Raw genomic sequence first — 16,913 nt, forward strand, 5'->3', positions numbered from 1 at the left:
CGTTGGTGTCATTTTTTTGACTGCTTATATGGCGCTAGGTTGGCAAAAACACTGCACCATATTTACAAGTTGCTTAACACACGCATTGTGTCACTTTGTACACCCTTGTGCCACATTATGCCTGCACCAGGCATAATGTATGGTAGGGGGCGTTCCAGAATTAGGAGGCCCAGAAAAATAGCACAGTGGAATCTATAGGATTCTGCAACACCATTTTTTGCGTCATTTTTAACATCTGCCTAAAGCAGGCGTTAAAATGATGCTCCCATTGATTTCAATGGGATTTATTTTACTTTGCAGGATTAGCGTTAAATCCTTTTAATTCTACTAGAATACGCTCTTACATCAGTTCTGAGGATTCAACACACTGAATAAGATGATAAATATATTTTAGAAATAGACTTCACATTGACTATAAATATTACTAAATTATTTGGGACTGGTTCTTTCTTTGCATTGTTCCACTTCTTGGCAGATATTGAAACTGCAACATAAATCATTGTATTGCTCTTGGGTTTTAAGTTATCACGTCTCAAGTCCATCTTCAAAAATACAATCCCTCCAGGCAAATTGAAGTTTGAGGGCAGAACTGACCATATAGTTGTCAACATTTCCACATATTTATTTCTGTATGAACTGGACAGTATACAACTGAACTGTAATAATGCCTGCTGGGTTAGATGCCGTGGCTCGTGGATGTTGCACAATGGTTTTTATTATTCTTGAAAATAATAGATATATAAAGTTATAATTCGCTTTATTCCTTTAACCCCTCTCTTAACAGTATGCTTTTGCATTAATTATCTCAGGGATAAATAAGAGTCTCTGAAGGAAATGTATTGTAATTTAATCTCAGCATTCAACCAAAACATGAGCCCCTGACTAACGACTGATTTTAAAATTGTTAGTAGGGACTTGCTTATCGAAGAGTATTCACAATGCAATGCGCAGTACCTAATAATTATCTCTGTGTGATTGTCTATATTGATTGTTCTGCAGGCTTTTACTGCACTGAATCGATTACTATGTTAGACTGCTGTTTCACAATGCTGCCGACACTACCCTATTTCTAATATACAATTAAAGTAAAATGTCATACATTTGCAAACTTTCAAGTAAATATCTCTGAAAAACCTTTACTAAGTGTTAGAATTATGTTTTAGGGATAGTTGCCCTCTAGGGAGTATTCCTGCGCACAACAAGTCACTATTATTAATTTGTAAAAATAAGAATTGAGACGTTGATACATGATCTTCTGGTGCAGCTTGAAGTTAGCTTTTGCACAGCCAAAATTGACTTATACATGCAAGCAGATGAAGTTTCAGTAATTGATTCACTAAGAGTATAAGATAGTTTGCCATGCTAATCTGCTAATCGACGGAGGAAAAAACTGAAAGAATACGAGTATTCTAAGGAACTTGGGGCCATTATGTACGAACACATTTTCCCATAGATTCAGAATGGGTAAAACCCTTTGTTACATCTGGCCCTTAGTCCATTCTAAAAAAGGTGCAAGTGGAGTCACACTTCAGAAAAGTTTATGTTGAAAAATGTGATCTACTTTTGACCTGCCTCAAATATCAAACATAAATGTCTTCCATGCAATGAAAGAAAAATGTTTCAGAACAGATGTCCTGGCTCGACTATAATTGGTCTTTATTCTGAGCTCATATATTCTGTTAGGAATTGTTTTTTAGTTTAGCTTATGGTGTTTCTCAGGAGCTCAGTGACATCTACTCAGGTGCATATGATTTACATTATCATGCTTATTTTTCGTTTTTAAATTCCTGGTACAATCTACAATTCGAGATTTGGGATAATCTTGCCTTCCTATTACATGTAAGTAATTGAAAGCATTTGTTAGATCTTTTTAGCTAGATGTGTTGATTTTGATAGACTTTCTATTCTGCTAACTCGTAGGTATTGTCTTATTCTTGCCCCCCTTTTCACCCCTAAGCTGTTCAGTTTATATTTAATGAAGGCCACACTAAACCACTCTAGTTCTCATCTCCCAAAGGACTGAAAATGAAAGTTAAAACATTCTCAACATGGCAAGGTGTGAACCTTTGCAAACAATTTAACGAGGTCTTGAAAATACTTCCCTTGATCAAAATGTTCACCTTCCAGACAGGTAATCAAAATCAGATCAGTCAGTCAATGGTCATAATGCACCTGAACTACAGCTGTATCACAATTGTGTCTCTGGTGTTCCTACTACCAACTTCTACGTCTCCTTTTTTTAGGGACTGAGCTAATGGCAGCGGTATTGAACACCAAGCCAGTTCCTGGTCCTTTCTCTCTGGCAACTATCAAGAACCCAAACTCGGGCTCTTTATAACATCATGTAGGAACAAAATGAAAGCTTCCACTTGGTGTTGGCACTCTTTCTAAATAATGCCGGTGAGCATGGGCACAATTAATCATGGTGGAGGGCTCGGCAGCAACTGTTGTACCTTTTGTGCATGTTGTTCAGGAAGACTGGTTTCCAGGAAACAAACGTCTACTTATTTCTCATCTCCAGGCCCATATAATAATGGCCTTTTAAAAGCTCATTGAAACTCAGCTTGCCTTTATTACAATTAGCACAGAGGCTTCTCTGCTCTTTTTCTGCCCCCCCTATCCTCAGAATACTATGTCCTCTTCTGTAGATACGGATTCATCTGATCTCAATCCAGTTGTTGCTCCTGTGTTGCTGCTTGACTCTCTTCCACCTTTCCTCCAGGTGGCTTTGTTTGGTAAGGCATCAGAGATACAAAACAATACTACTTTCCTTTTGTATTAAACAATTTTTTATCGATTTTGAAACCACATCGTGGCATGCGGAAATAAAAGTGATGATAGCACATAACAGCAATCCTCGTGCAGTACAGAGGCAGTACATTGAACACAACCCAGATTCTTGCACCAGATATGATATTTAAGCAAAGGAGCCCAATCACTTCCCCCAAACCCATCCATTACGGAGGCACATTTCTGTTGCACGCAGCAGTCTACACTCCGTTGCCACCCCAACAGTGAAGAAGGAGTAGAGGACATTCAACAGACAGCAATATCACGCTTAGCAAAAAGGAGGACCGTGCCTAAAAAGTTTTTCCAGCCCTCCTACCCCTGGAAACCTCAGACACTCCAAGCAATATCAGCAGGGAGGAAAGGGGTACCTCCCATCCAAAGACAACCGACAGCTCCCATGTCACCCTGGTCCAAAAGGACGTCACCCTCGAGCAGGACCACAGCATGTGGTAGAAAGCCGCTGGTTCTATTTTGCACCGGGGGCAGGAAGGGCTGGGACGAAGGCCTGCCTGGTGTAACCGAGCTGGGGAGAGATAGGCAAAATAGAGATAGTATGTTTGTGTCACTGCAAGTCGAGAGGGAATAGTGAGCTCTCTCGGAGCCATCAAGGCATCTCTCCAATCCTCATCTTCAATAGGGCCTAGCTTCGGGATTGAAGCATGAGAGTGAAGTGCATGTTGAAGTTGGAGGTACTTGTAAAATTCAGTGTTTGTAGGGCATATGTTTCCTGAAGGTCCCCCTACCACCTGCCATGTCAGAGGGGAGTCTGTTGTGTGAGCTTTGCATCCCTTTGAACAAGCTGGAGTGCAGGCCAGGAACACTACTCTAGTAACTCGCGGCATGGAGGTTGAGACTGCGAAACCATTCAACATGGCCTATAGTCAGGGAAATTCCAGCATGGATAGTTCTAACTGGTAGGCAGGGTCAGACCAGCCCCCATTCAACCAGTCACGAATGGCAAGCAGATTGGATGCCAGTTAGCAAAGATAAAGGTTGGTCATCCTCAAACCACCATCATAAGGGCCCCGTTGGCAGTGCGTAAAGGTTAGAAGGGATCGAGATTCATGCCTCGTGAAACATTGGCACCACCTGTTCGAGGTTGCAAAACAACTTCTTATGTAAGTAAAGCAGTACGTTTTGAAAGACAATCAGAAACTGTGGCAGAACCATAATTTTGTATGGTGCAAAGCGCCCCACAATATTTAGTGGGAGGGGTTGCCACTTGGCAAGGTCAGCCTTGACTTTCCAGACAAAAGGTTGGAAATTGAGGGTCCAGATGAGTCCCAGTTGAGGGCAACTTATCTGCCCAGGTATTTAAAGCTGAGCTGACGAAGGGGAATACTCATATGGCAATTTTAGCAATCCCTAGAGGGGACCAAGGAAACCAAAACATAGTTAGAGGGATTCATTCTAAGACCGAGGCTGTTTCAAAGCACTTCAGCAAATGAAGACACCTGGGACCACTGGTAATGGGCTTCTAGGTACAGGAGGACATTGTGCACATACAGAGCAATGCAGTCCTCCTGACTATCTCTCCACCTCCATCCTCTAAATTTGTGTCCGTCTGTACAAGCTGAGCCAGTGGCTCAATTGCCAACATGAAGAGAAGTGGAGGGAGGGTACAGCCCTGTCTCATCCCTCGGCATATGAGAAAGGCTTCAGATAGGACCCCCTGATTTGGACCCTGGCCGTGGGATTGGAATACAGGGTACGAATCATACCACTGAATAGGGTCTAAATTCTGCTCGAGACAGCACCAGGTGAAGGTAGCCCGAGTCCACGATGCAAAAATCTTTTCCGAAATTGATAAAAAATAGGGCCAAGTCTTGAGGCAATTGGTGATGGTGAGCCATGGCCACATGGAGTCACCTGAGACAATCCATCATACCCAGGGTCAGCATGTAACCACATTGATCTGTGTGTATCTGTGTAGCAAGGACGTGTTTGAGTAGTTAGCCAGGACAGTAGCGAAAATGTTGACCTCTCAGTTGAGGAGACATATTGGACGGTAGTCTGCACCGGATGTACAGGGAGGTTGCATCTTAGGAATTACCACTGTTGTGGCCATGTCCAACTCCGGGAGAAAGGCACCAGAACGGCACACTTCCATCTATAGGGACAGAAAGCAGGGTACGAAAAGCTCACAAAATATAGTATAGTACTTCATGGGGAAACCATCAGGGCCAGAACTCTATCTGGACGCCAATCTGGATAACTCCTACGCTACCTCCTCTGCTGTGAGGGGCTCATCAAGCACTTTCTGTCACGGGCAGGTGGGGGAAAGGAATTGCATTAGGGAAACCGCTAGGGTCATCCGTGTCACGTCTCACAGAGGCTGTGTACAGTTTCCCATAGTGGCGGGTGAATGTTTGTCCAATTTTAGAAAGAGTGTGCCTCGAGTATCCATTATCATCTATAATTTTGGGTATGATTCCTGTCACCTCCAGATGAGAAGCTAACCAGTATAGTAACTTCCAGTTTTTGTCTCCCCAGCCATAGATCCCTGCATTTGTGGCCTGCCAAAGGTGCTTGGCGGCATCAAGGGAGTGCTGATGGATTTCAGTTGCCAGGAAAGGTCTTCTCGAGGATCAGTGGTAAGGGGCTGCTCCAAGCAAAGAGCACTGAAGGAGTGGGCTCTTTCCCCGGCCCAAATACGTCCCCAGGCAAAGCCCAGCATGATCACTTTGCTGTCCGCCCAGAGGGTGCCAGCTTTCATGAACGACCCTTCATTATTGCCGAAAAGGCCTGAAGTTCTGCACGTAGTGAATGAATAAGGGGTTTGTCCAGGAGGTTCTAGGCGTTGAGATGCCACATAGTATGTTTGCCATTCGATGGGGGTCCCACATAAAGGAATACAGGGGAGTGGTCCAAAATCCCACAAGATAGTATTTGGATTTGAGTAAGCACCCAACAATCAGCAGCGGGTAAAAAAGCTAGGTCTATTCACGAGTGAGTGTGGTGGGCTGCTGAGGTATGCGTGAATTGGTATAACCTAGGATGCAATATATTCTAGGTGTCACAGAGGCCAAGGGTAGCAGTCCAGTCAGTAAGAAGGGATGCCTCGGTTTGTCTGGAACCGGTGGGGTGCCCCGTTGTATCAAGCGCTGGGTCTGGCAGAGCATCAAAATCATCTCCTACCATGGTAAGGCCCTGGGGGATGGTAAGGAGAAGTTTGGAGACGTCTTTGAGGCAAGTGTTAAGGGAGGCCAGTAGGGCATAGATGCATATCAGAGTGATCATTCGTAACTGTTAGGGAAATGATATGGCTCTGCGGGTCAAATGTTGCCTGTGCCACAGAGAGGGGGAAGGAGCTCCAAATCAAGATAGCAACACCTCAGGAGTAGCCTGCATGGAAGACCCCATCATAGCCCGTTCGTTCCAATAAGGAACTACTTTCCATCATAAGGTATGTTTCTTGCAGTAGTAACACCTCAGGGGATTGGAGAAGAGCGAAGGTGAGGATTGCAGAGCATTTCACTCAATCTAGGAGACCATTAACAATCCAAGATGATATTCGAAAGGTCTTCACTGTGAAGAGTGGGTGGGGCAACTTGTTAAATATAGTGCAAAGATGGGGCCTAACACAATCCCATATCTATTTGAAATAAGCATTAATAAGGCACTATGGGAGGTTGTGTCAGAAGTGGAGATGTGTGCAGAACCTCGGGAAGAGAAGAAAGGGTAAACATCCATACAATCTACCATACAACTTTGAAAACCCAACCGTTTACAAATGAATCCCTGCCCTCAACCCCCCCCACACTTCTACCCTAGAAGCATCTGTTGTCCCAGAAAGAAAACGTGTTAGAAAAAAACCCATCCAAAACATTATAGAAACATCAATGGAAAGAGCCCCCCCACCTGTTAAAGATTGCATCATAGAGATATTAGCCAACTTTTGTTGCGCTTTAGGCACCCACAAGGAAAACTTAAGAACATGCAGGCCAGGTAAGTGAAGGACTCTGTTGCGGGAGCCCAGGTAGGGCAGTCTGTGGAGTTCAAAGTTGTGTGGTAATCAGGGATCCAGGTCCAGTCAAATTGAAGAGCTGCAAAAGAGGTCAGTGTCTGTTTGGGGAGCAGCTGGTGTGAGAGACATCGGGTCCGGAGATCCGTCTAAGTCCAAACCTCCCTTCACCCTTTCAGCTGTAGGGCTTGAAGCGGGACTGGAAGACAACACCTGCTGTGACTGTGGGGATCAAGAAGGCGTTTCTGATTGAGCGTTCTTCTGTCATCTTTGAGAATGAGTGCATCTCCTTCGGGGTTTAGGCATCAACGTCGGCTATTTGTCTCTTAATCTGTTGATTTCTAGTGCTGCGAGAAGGTGGTCACTGGGCCACAAAGTGGGTAGTGCTAGGTCAGCCATTGCCATGCACACTCTGGATTGTCAAATAAGTGAGAGTTATGAGTATGGAGGGCACAGAGATTAGCCCGAAACAGCAAGCTATATTGAAGTCACATGGCCCTGAGTTTCTGCTTGCCTTCCATGTAGGAGCAGCGAGGTTACTGCACCTCGCGGGTGTAGTCCAGGAAAAAGAGAACCCTGGCATCTTCACATCAGAGATGTGGCTGAATCCAAGCTCCCTGGAGGATAGCATTCCTGTCCCTGTAGTTAAGGATGCAAGCGAGTATAGGTCTAGGAAAGGCTCCTGGAGGAGGTGTGCCCACACCCAGTGCGCCCTCTCCAAGGCAAACCAGGAGGACAGACACATCTGGGAACATCCAGGATTTGATTCACCGCTCTACAAAATCTGCCACCAACTGGGGTACAGAGTCCTCCCTGGCCTCAGGAGGCTTCTACTATGCACACATTGTTACACCTGGAGTGGCTTTCTGCATCCTTGGTGTGTCTGTGGAGCTTGGATATCTAGGAGAAGAGTGTAGAGACATGGGTCTTAAGGGTGGAGATGTCGTCCTCAACCGTGGAGATCCAGGACTCCGCTTCTGTTATTTGTGCTGTGGCGTTCTGTCACTCTTGGAGGAGCAGCAAGGTGTTCATCCTCACTTTTTCGATTTTCATCTTCACTGCAGCCTGTGACATCTGGATGGCCTGGAGGCTAGTGGTAAGCTGACTAAAGAGTGAGGAAGATTTATCTCCATCAGGAGGGCCCAATAGTCCAGTAGTAGGTCCAGTAGTGTATTGGTCCATGCGGGTCTGCGAAGCAGTGGAACAGGTGGGTTTATCCTTGGCCATCGTGGCGGGATCTCGAAGCGATCAATGGTTTTTGCAGGAAGGTGTCAGCCCGCTTGCCACGGGATCACAGCAGCATGAGCAGCTGCCTCCTTGGTGTCAATGAGTGGTTCCCATGCTGGACAACACTGTGAGGTAAGAGCAGATCGCGGCCAAGTATCACACGACAGATCTCCTCTCAAGCAGGTCTGTTGGATCTCAGCACTCTAGCTACGCCTCTCCATCGCAGAGGACCCCAGATGGTTTTAGTGTCACTCGGCCAACAGATGGCTATGGGGCCAACACAACATGGTGCGTCCAGAACACCCTCACCCCATGGGGTCAAGTCACACCAGCCCGTTTCAATAGGGTTTGCAAAGGAAGGCCATGCACAGTTGGTCCCAGGTTCAGAGCTGGACCCCAAGGTTAGTGGATGGTCAAATCTGAGGAAAGGGCTCTCCCAACCTCAGCAGCAGCAAATGTAATTGTGGGTCTCCCCGGTCCCCTCAGACATCAGGGCCCCACAATGGCAGAGGCCCCCAACAGGGTCTGTCTCCTCCAGCAGGGTGTTGGCAGCACCGGGAGGCAGAGGAGGTTAAGGCGAACAGCAGGGGCAGCACCCCCCACTCCAGCCTGGATCACAGAGCAGGTTGGTTGGGGCCAGCAATGGGAGACCACCAGTCCAATATCAAATGTCAATCACTGTCCACGGGGCGGAAATGGACAACAGGAACCCACTTAATCAACATTCAGGTGGCCCCGCTTTCATTTAGTAGGGAGGAGTGCACTTCGCCCCTAGGCACTCACCAGTCCTGGGCCCCGGGTCAAAGCTGCATCCTCCACGTCACTCTTGAGGGCAGAGCCTTCTGTATCCTCAGGCTCTGCAGCTGGGCAATTGGGTGCAACAGAGAGGCCAGGGCCACCTCGCCGGCCGAAGGCAAGATCTACTCCTTCTGGCCACAGCGTGAAGTCCCAACAGCCCTACTCGTCATATCTCAGAAATTAAGGTAGGGGTCCACAGCCAGGTCCCATTGGCTGCCCAGGTCACACCCTCCCAGCCACACCACATCAGGGCTGCACAGCTGTCCTCCTTCCTTTTCCTCATTGGGCCAGGCAGTTGTAGCACCAGATAGTGGTCCGTCCGAGAGTGTACATAAGTTACTCTGGGATATCAGAGCCTCTGTGGTTGGCAATTCAGCCCTAACCCCTTGCCTCCAGCCAGCACCGTGGGCTCAGCCGCCCTTTGGGGGAAAAGGGTCCCAGGCCAAAGTGGCTGGCCCTGCCTCACAATTGGCACTCCCTGCCAGTCTTCAGTCCTCACCTCTGGTCCGCCTCACTTTGGGGTCGGCTGTACAGCGTGGCTGGATGGGGGCTATATCTCAGCTCTCAGGCCGCTTGGGCCTGAAGGTGGTCAGAAGTCACATGTTGTTCCACAGGCCGTGCCCACGCCTCTGCAGAAACCACCAGTCCCACAGCAGTGTGCGGTCGTCCACTCCACTATTCCAGGGCTCCTGTGCCAGAAGTGGTTTTATCCTGTCCCTTTGACCTGGGGAGTCAGAATGGGAGAGCTCCAGATTTATGGCAATTTAGAGGGGGCTTGGAGCGGAGCAGATTGAGACGCAGCTGCCATGGTGGCCTTCCAAGCCACGCTTTAACAACCGTTAGGTTAAAAGACTGTACAGGCAATTTTTTTTGCAATCTACTCAGCTAGTAAAATCAACTTTTCTTCATGCTACACCATTTGTAAAACATTTTTAGCTCACAGATTTCTTTTTGGAGAAGTCAGTGAAGCACTGAACAGAGGAAGATGAGGAATGTCTTGCTGATTATGGTGTATTTCAATAGGCACTTAGGATTTACCTTCCTGTATCAAAGACATGTGTATGTATGTACAACATGTTTAAAAAGTGGTATAACTATAAATAAAAATGTATGCCCACTACAAAATCATCTGTGTAACTACATTTATTGTGAAGTCAAATGTTTTTGTTATTGTAAAAATTAAATGTATTCCGAAAAATCTGTTTAAATTATAGAAAAAAAAATACAGTAAAATGGTATATACTAAGAAAGAGGCATAGGAAATGTGCATAACAATAGAATATAAGAAAATTAATACTTCATAAAATGTACATTAAAAAGCAAACAAACAATTTATACTATAACCAAATCTAATGTTTTGATGTAGAAATTAAAAAAATGCAAACAAGTGCTAACAACATATTGATATAACTATTACTATTCCGAATATGAAAAGAGCCACATTGTAAAAAGTGTTATAATTCAGGGAAAGTTTAATGTACTACTTCCACTCCAACATTATCCATATTGGGGAATGAACTGCCCTGGAGGGCTCAGATTTACTATTTCCACTGTAAACGTCAAAACATTAGGAAGAGTGTTGGACTTTGGGGGTTCCAGATTTACTATTTCCATTCCAAATTTACCCAGTTTTGGGGAAATTGTTGAATGTTGGGTGGTTCCCATTTATTATTCCAACTCCAAATTTAACCACATTACGTAAAGTTTTGGCCTTTAAGGGATCTAGGGCCATATGTACCAATGAATTTTCCCATAGACACAGAATGGGTAAAACCCTTTGCTACATCTAGCCCCTAATGTACCATTCCTACCCAAGATTGAATCACTTCGGGGAAAGTGTTTGTCTTTGGGGGATGGGAATCTAATTTATTATTCCAACTCCAAACTTAAGCACTTGTGGAAAATGTCTGACTGTGAGGAGGATCAGATTTACTATTACAAATCCAAGCTTACAAGTTAACTATATTGGGAAAAATGTTGGAATGAAGGGAGTTGAAACTTACCATTCCCACTGCAAACATGATCACAATGCGACAAATTTGCAGTGGAGAGCAGCTCCAGTAAGGATCACCCTGCAACACCAGCAGCACTACAGGGGGCATATTTATACTCTGTTTGCACCGAATTAGCAAAAACTAACTCCATATTTATACTTTGGTCTAGTGCCAAATTTATGGAGTTAATGTCATTTTGTGGACGTGGAAACCTACCTTGCCTTAATGAGATGCAAGGTAGGTGTTCCGTGCAACAAATGACTCTATGGCCTTAACACCATATTTATACTCTGCGTGCAAAAATTGTGCACAGGAGGGCTCAAATAATTGTGCAAAGCTAACTTTGCCCCATTTTTTAACGCCTGGGTCAGGGCAGGCGTTAGGGGACCTGTGGGCCAATTTCCATGGTGGAACACCCCATGGAATAAGTCCACTGGTGCCCTCCCCAGGTTCCGGGGACACCCCCACCCACACCAGAGGGCCAGCGGAGGGTGGGGACCCCATCCTAGGTAAGAACAGGTAATATTTTATTTTATTTTTTATAAAGTGCCATAGGAGGCCCTGAAATTGGCACCCATATAAGGCACAGGGTGCAAGGGCCATGCCCAGGGGACCCTGGTCCCCTGTGCTGGCCATTGAGTTGGTGGGCATGAATCCTGTCTTTTTCTAAGACAGGCGTGATGTGGTATGGATGGTTTTGCATCAGAAAATGACTCTAGGAGACGCGAGCGAGCCCCCAGCTAAGATGGCTGCTAATTAACCGAGCACCTCGCATCGCCGGACACGTATCCGACACCGGAGCCGTTTTTCTTTTACTTTCATGGCCCCTGACATATAACTGCCTGCTGGATCTGTTGGTGAACATTTGTCATGTTTTAAGTGCCACCTAGATTATTTTTTTGACTTTTAAAAAGGTCTCTACATTTCTCCTCAGAAAATGCGGCCATTTTGAAAACGATTGCTCACCAGTACGATGTTCTTATTTGCTTTTTTTTTTATCCTCTGATGTTTTTTGTACGCAGTTATCTGCACAAACCATGTAATTTATTTTTACTATTTCACCAATACATATTTGGAGTTCCTGGACCACTCGTTTCCTTATTGAATGATTTTTATTTTTATGGGCAAACTAAAGAAAACAAAATCTCTGTCATATCAGTTCTCCTCAACTGATAAACGTTCGCAGTTTTTACAATTGGATACTTCTGCTGCAGCGTCTTCTTCTGCCAAGTCAAAGATGTCTTCCTCATCTTCTTCTTCACCTAAAGTCTCCTAGAATATCTCTACAACTACTCGTAAGAGGGTCAAACAAGACCCACCTTCACCAGTAAAATCTCCCTCACCAATCTCTCTTGAACTTGTGCTTGATAAAATACGTGCACTACGTCCTTTTATTGAAGAAACTAATTCTCGGATGCAAAATCTTAATGCTAAATGGTCTCAAATGGAAGTGAGTTTCTATTTTAGAGCAAAGAGTCAGTGATGTGAAAGATGAAGCAAATAAAATTTGCTAACTTGGAGAAGGAAGTGGCAAAATTGAAGACACTTGCGGAAGATTTGGAAAACAGAAACAGGCGCAATAATCTTCACCTTTATGGATTACCCGAGAGTCTTGAAGGGAGTGATCCAATTTAATTTTTTTACTTCATTCTTTCCAAAGTTAGTAGACCTACCATCTTCTCCAGTTTTGAACCTCCAAAGTGCACATCACATTGGCTATCAGCCTCTACATTCCTCCATAACTAAACCAAGAGGTGTGATTATTTTCTTTCTTGAATTTACTGATCTATTGAAAGTGCTTAATGCTGCAAAAGCCAAAAAACAAATCACTTGGCAGAGAAGTAAAATCTTTATCTCACAGGATGTGTCCAAAGTCACAGCAGATAGGAGTAAAGCATTTTTGGATCTTCGTCCACAGCTTCGTGACTTGGGAGCTCGTTTTGGATTATTCCATCCGTGTTTGTTCAAAGTGACATATCAAAACAAGACCACCTCATATACCTCCGCTGCAGCTCTTTGTGATTTTCTAAGACTTCACTCTACAAACCCTATGGAAACGGCTGGTACTTCTATACGTTGAATATCTACGTTTCTTAATTTATAATGTCCTTGTTCATTTCTATTACGATACAGTTGATGGTCCTTTGTAAGCAGTCTATACATTATTATATTATATTGTTGTGACTATAGGTCCTCTTTGTTAATGTATTGTTTTCTTTTCATATGGTCCTGGTGTTCTATAATCATTGTTTTTGCTCATAACATTTGTCCATTGATGTGTTCCGTTTCCTTGCTGTGCCGTCTTCAGTCTGTGTTGTCACCACCCCTCTCCTATTGTTCATTCATCTCAGGTATGCTTTTGCAGTCGTCTTTATTTGACATGTACTGTCTCTCCTTGTTTTTTTTAATACTTTCCATCTTTTTTCTTGCTGTTTCCCATTTACTCTTCTCCCTCTTTGTTTTTCTTGTTTTCCTTTCCCCTATATGTATTATCAGTTAATTATGGTACAAGACCTTTCGTGTATATATATGGTTGTGTGACATAAAAATTCAGAGTTATTTCTTGGAATGTCAAAGGATTTATTAACCCGATAAAAAGGCGGAGAATTTTATCCAATTTAGCTAAATATAATCCAGACTTGGTTCTTTTACAAGAGATCCATTTGACGGATTCTGAAGCTCTGAAACTTAAAAGAGGTTGGGTGGGCAATGTTTTGACTTCTCCTTCATCTACAAAGAAAAATGGTGTAATTGTGCTCTTCCATAAAAAATTATCAGTTAATTTTATTTCACAAGACTTGGATTCTGATGGTAGGTGGCTCTTTGTGAAGCTGTATTAAAGGGATTATAATGACTATTGGTAATATTTGTGGGCCTAATCACTCAGATTATCTTTTCTGGCCTAATGTTACTAAACAATGTTTGCATTATAATGATGATTTATTTCTTCTTGGAGGGGATTGCAATCAAATTATTGATCCTGTTATAGATAGGCAATCTGTAATTACATTTTCTCCTCATAAAATGCATAAACAGTTTAAAGCATTTCTCCTACAATGTAATTTAATTGATTCATGGAGAACCTGTAATCCGGACAATAGAGATTATTCATTTTATTCTCCACCACATGCCTCCTTATCTAGACACGACCATATTTTTGTTTCAAAATCACTATCCCAAAATCATATTAACTCCTCCATTGAACCTATGGTAATCTCTGATCATGCTCCAGTCATCACAGATTTTGATTTGCTCCCGGTGCATCCCAAATCCAATAGGTGGCCATTTAATAATTATTTGTTGCTTTATTCTAAATTTTCCACTTCCTTTGTTGCCCTTGCAGAGGAATTTATCCGATTTAATGATGACTCTCATGTTTCCCCACAATTGTTATGGGATTCGTTTAAGGCTGTGGCTCGCAGTCATATAATATATTTTGTCTCTAATAAAAAGAAAACTTTTAATGCACACCATCGATCTCTGCTTCTCAGAATTAAACGGTTAGAACATCAATATTATTCTTCCTCTTCTAATTTTAATTTACAAGAACTTATTCAAGCAAAATTGCAATTTAACAAAATCTCGATGGATAATGCCGCCTCTTTTCTTCTACGTAGTAGCACCTGCTATTATGGAGGTCGAAATAGATCGGGGAAACTTCTGGCTAATTATTTAAAAGTACGAAAGCAACGCTACACAGTGGAGTCTATAGTTACAGATACTGGTGAGTCCTTTTTAAAGATGATGATATCTTAACTGAATTTGTTAATTATTACCAGAAACTTTATACTCCTGATTCAGTCCCGACCTCTTTACAGATTGATGATTATTTAAAGAACATTCCAACCCCCAATAAGGCGCTTGTTGATGTCTCTTCATTTGAGGTAGATTTTTTTTCATCAGAAATTTTTAAAGCCCTTCAATCTCTAAAAAAAAGTAAAACCCCTGGTCCGGATGGATTTACAGTGGAATTTTCTCTACATTTTTCTGACATTTTACTTCCCAAACTTTTACAGCTTTTTCAATTCTTCACTGGTTCTGGTTGTACAGGGGGAACATTTCAAGAAGCTTTAATTTGTTTAATTCCAAAGGAAGGTAAGGATCATACTTTCTGTAAAAAATTATAGACCAGTTTCTCTCCTTAATACAGATTATAAAATCTTTGCTAAATGATTAGTCTTACGTCTTGATACCCTTTTACCTGCACTGATAAGTATGGAACAAACGGGTTTTGTCAAGGTAGTATTGCTTCTGACATCTCTAGAACATTCTTCAATGTACTCAGCAAAGCTCCCGCTCTTTCGTACTCCTTAGCAGCAATTTCCATAGATGCTGAGAAAGCGTTTGATTGGTTAGACTAGTCTTTTCTATTAAAAGCTTTAGCCTGGCATGGTTTAGGGCCTCATTTCATTTCATTTATCTCTTTGCTTTATCGATCGCCAATGGCATCGATATTGTGGGAAATTGTCCAGATACTTTGGATTACGTCGTGGTGTTCGTCAAGGGTGTCCGCTCTCTCCACTCCTATTTATTCTAGCTTTAGAGCCCTTTCTATCCTGTATTAGAAATAACATTAAAATTGAGGGTTCCAATATGGTGAGAAGCACTTAAAATTAACGGCATATGCAGTTGATGTACTTTTATACATCTCAAACCCTGAACTCTCGATTCCGTCTCTACTTCGAGAGATTGAAGATTTTTCTTTGATTTCAGGTTATAAGATAAATTCGGATAAAACTAAAATCCTTCCTCTAACAAAATTTTGTTTTAGATCTTCGTTCAATATTACTGGCTTTCACTGGAATTCTTCCAAGATTAAATATTTAGGTATTTGGTTCACTTCATCCATTAAAAAGTCCATTGTAGTAAATATCTTGGATGCTTTAGAGAAGGTTGATAGATCCCTTTTGTTATGGAATCCCTTATTTTTTATCTTGGTGGGGTCGCCTTGACTCTATCAAAATGATGATTTCTCCTAACATTTTATATATCCTATCCATGATTCCGATTCCTCTACCTGTTACTTTTTTTAAACTGACTCCAGATTGTCTAAATTTCTCTGGAACAATAGGAAATCTAAAATTTCCCTTAGTCACCTTTGTCATTCTAAACAGGAGGGGGGAGCCAATTTTCCTGATTTCAGACTATATCACAAATCCTTTTGTTTGCGTCAAGTTTCTAGATTGATCTCCTTGTCAAGCTCTGTGTTTACTCCCTTATGGTTGGATATTGAATGTTCTTTTCTTCTACCTTTTTCTCCTCATGAGATGGTATCCTTTTCTCATAATATTTTGCTTATCTCCTCCCGCTTCTTAAACATACTTGTGCTCTTCTGCGTTCTCATTATTTACCTCCAACCATCACTTATTCCTCTTTTCTGAATTCCCCTATTTGGCATAATTGTCTCATCACTATCAAGAAAAAACCTTTATTTTGGAAATCCTGGAGACAAAGAAATATAGTATGGGTCATAGATTTATTTTCCAATGATACTCCACTTTCTTTTTCACAATTCCAACTTCTATTTCATTGTCCCAATTCATTTATGCCTAAATATCTTCTTATTAGTATTATTCTTGATGTACTTTTTTCCTTGCCTTCCCCTCTCTCTTCTTTGGAATTACCCTTTTCTCTATCCTCCTTTCTTACCTCATCTCCTAAGGCATCAAATATTTATAAACATTTTCATTCTCCTGTTTTGACATGACTTAAATCTAAAATTGAATCTCATTGGGAATTGAATTTGGGATGTACCTGAACTGTTTTCTTCTGGAATAAGATATGGCATCGATCTTATAAAATATCTAGATCAGCTTCTAGCACACAATCACTTTTCTTTCTTTACCACGGACTTTATTTTACCCCCTCTACTATAGTAACATTTTCTGTATCCTCAACTTCAAACTGTTTGGTCCTGTGATAGCCCAAAGGGAGATCTTATGCATATCCTTTTTTAATGTCCACCCACTGTCTCTTTTTTGAGGAAAGTTTGGAGTCAGCTTACCTCCATTTTTAATTTGCGTTCTCAATTATCTCCCTAAGTGCTTTTTTCAGGTATCCTCTATGCTGACATAGTTTCATATTCTGATTATTTAAAACTGTTGGATCGCATGTTAGCTTTAGCCTTTCAGCAAATTAGT

This window comes from Pleurodeles waltl, chromosome 3_1, assembly GCF_031143425.1.
Source record: "Pleurodeles waltl isolate 20211129_DDA chromosome 3_1, aPleWal1.hap1.20221129, whole genome shotgun sequence".
In the NCBI taxonomy this organism is placed as follows: domain Eukaryota; kingdom Metazoa; phylum Chordata; class Amphibia; order Caudata; family Salamandridae; genus Pleurodeles; species Pleurodeles waltl.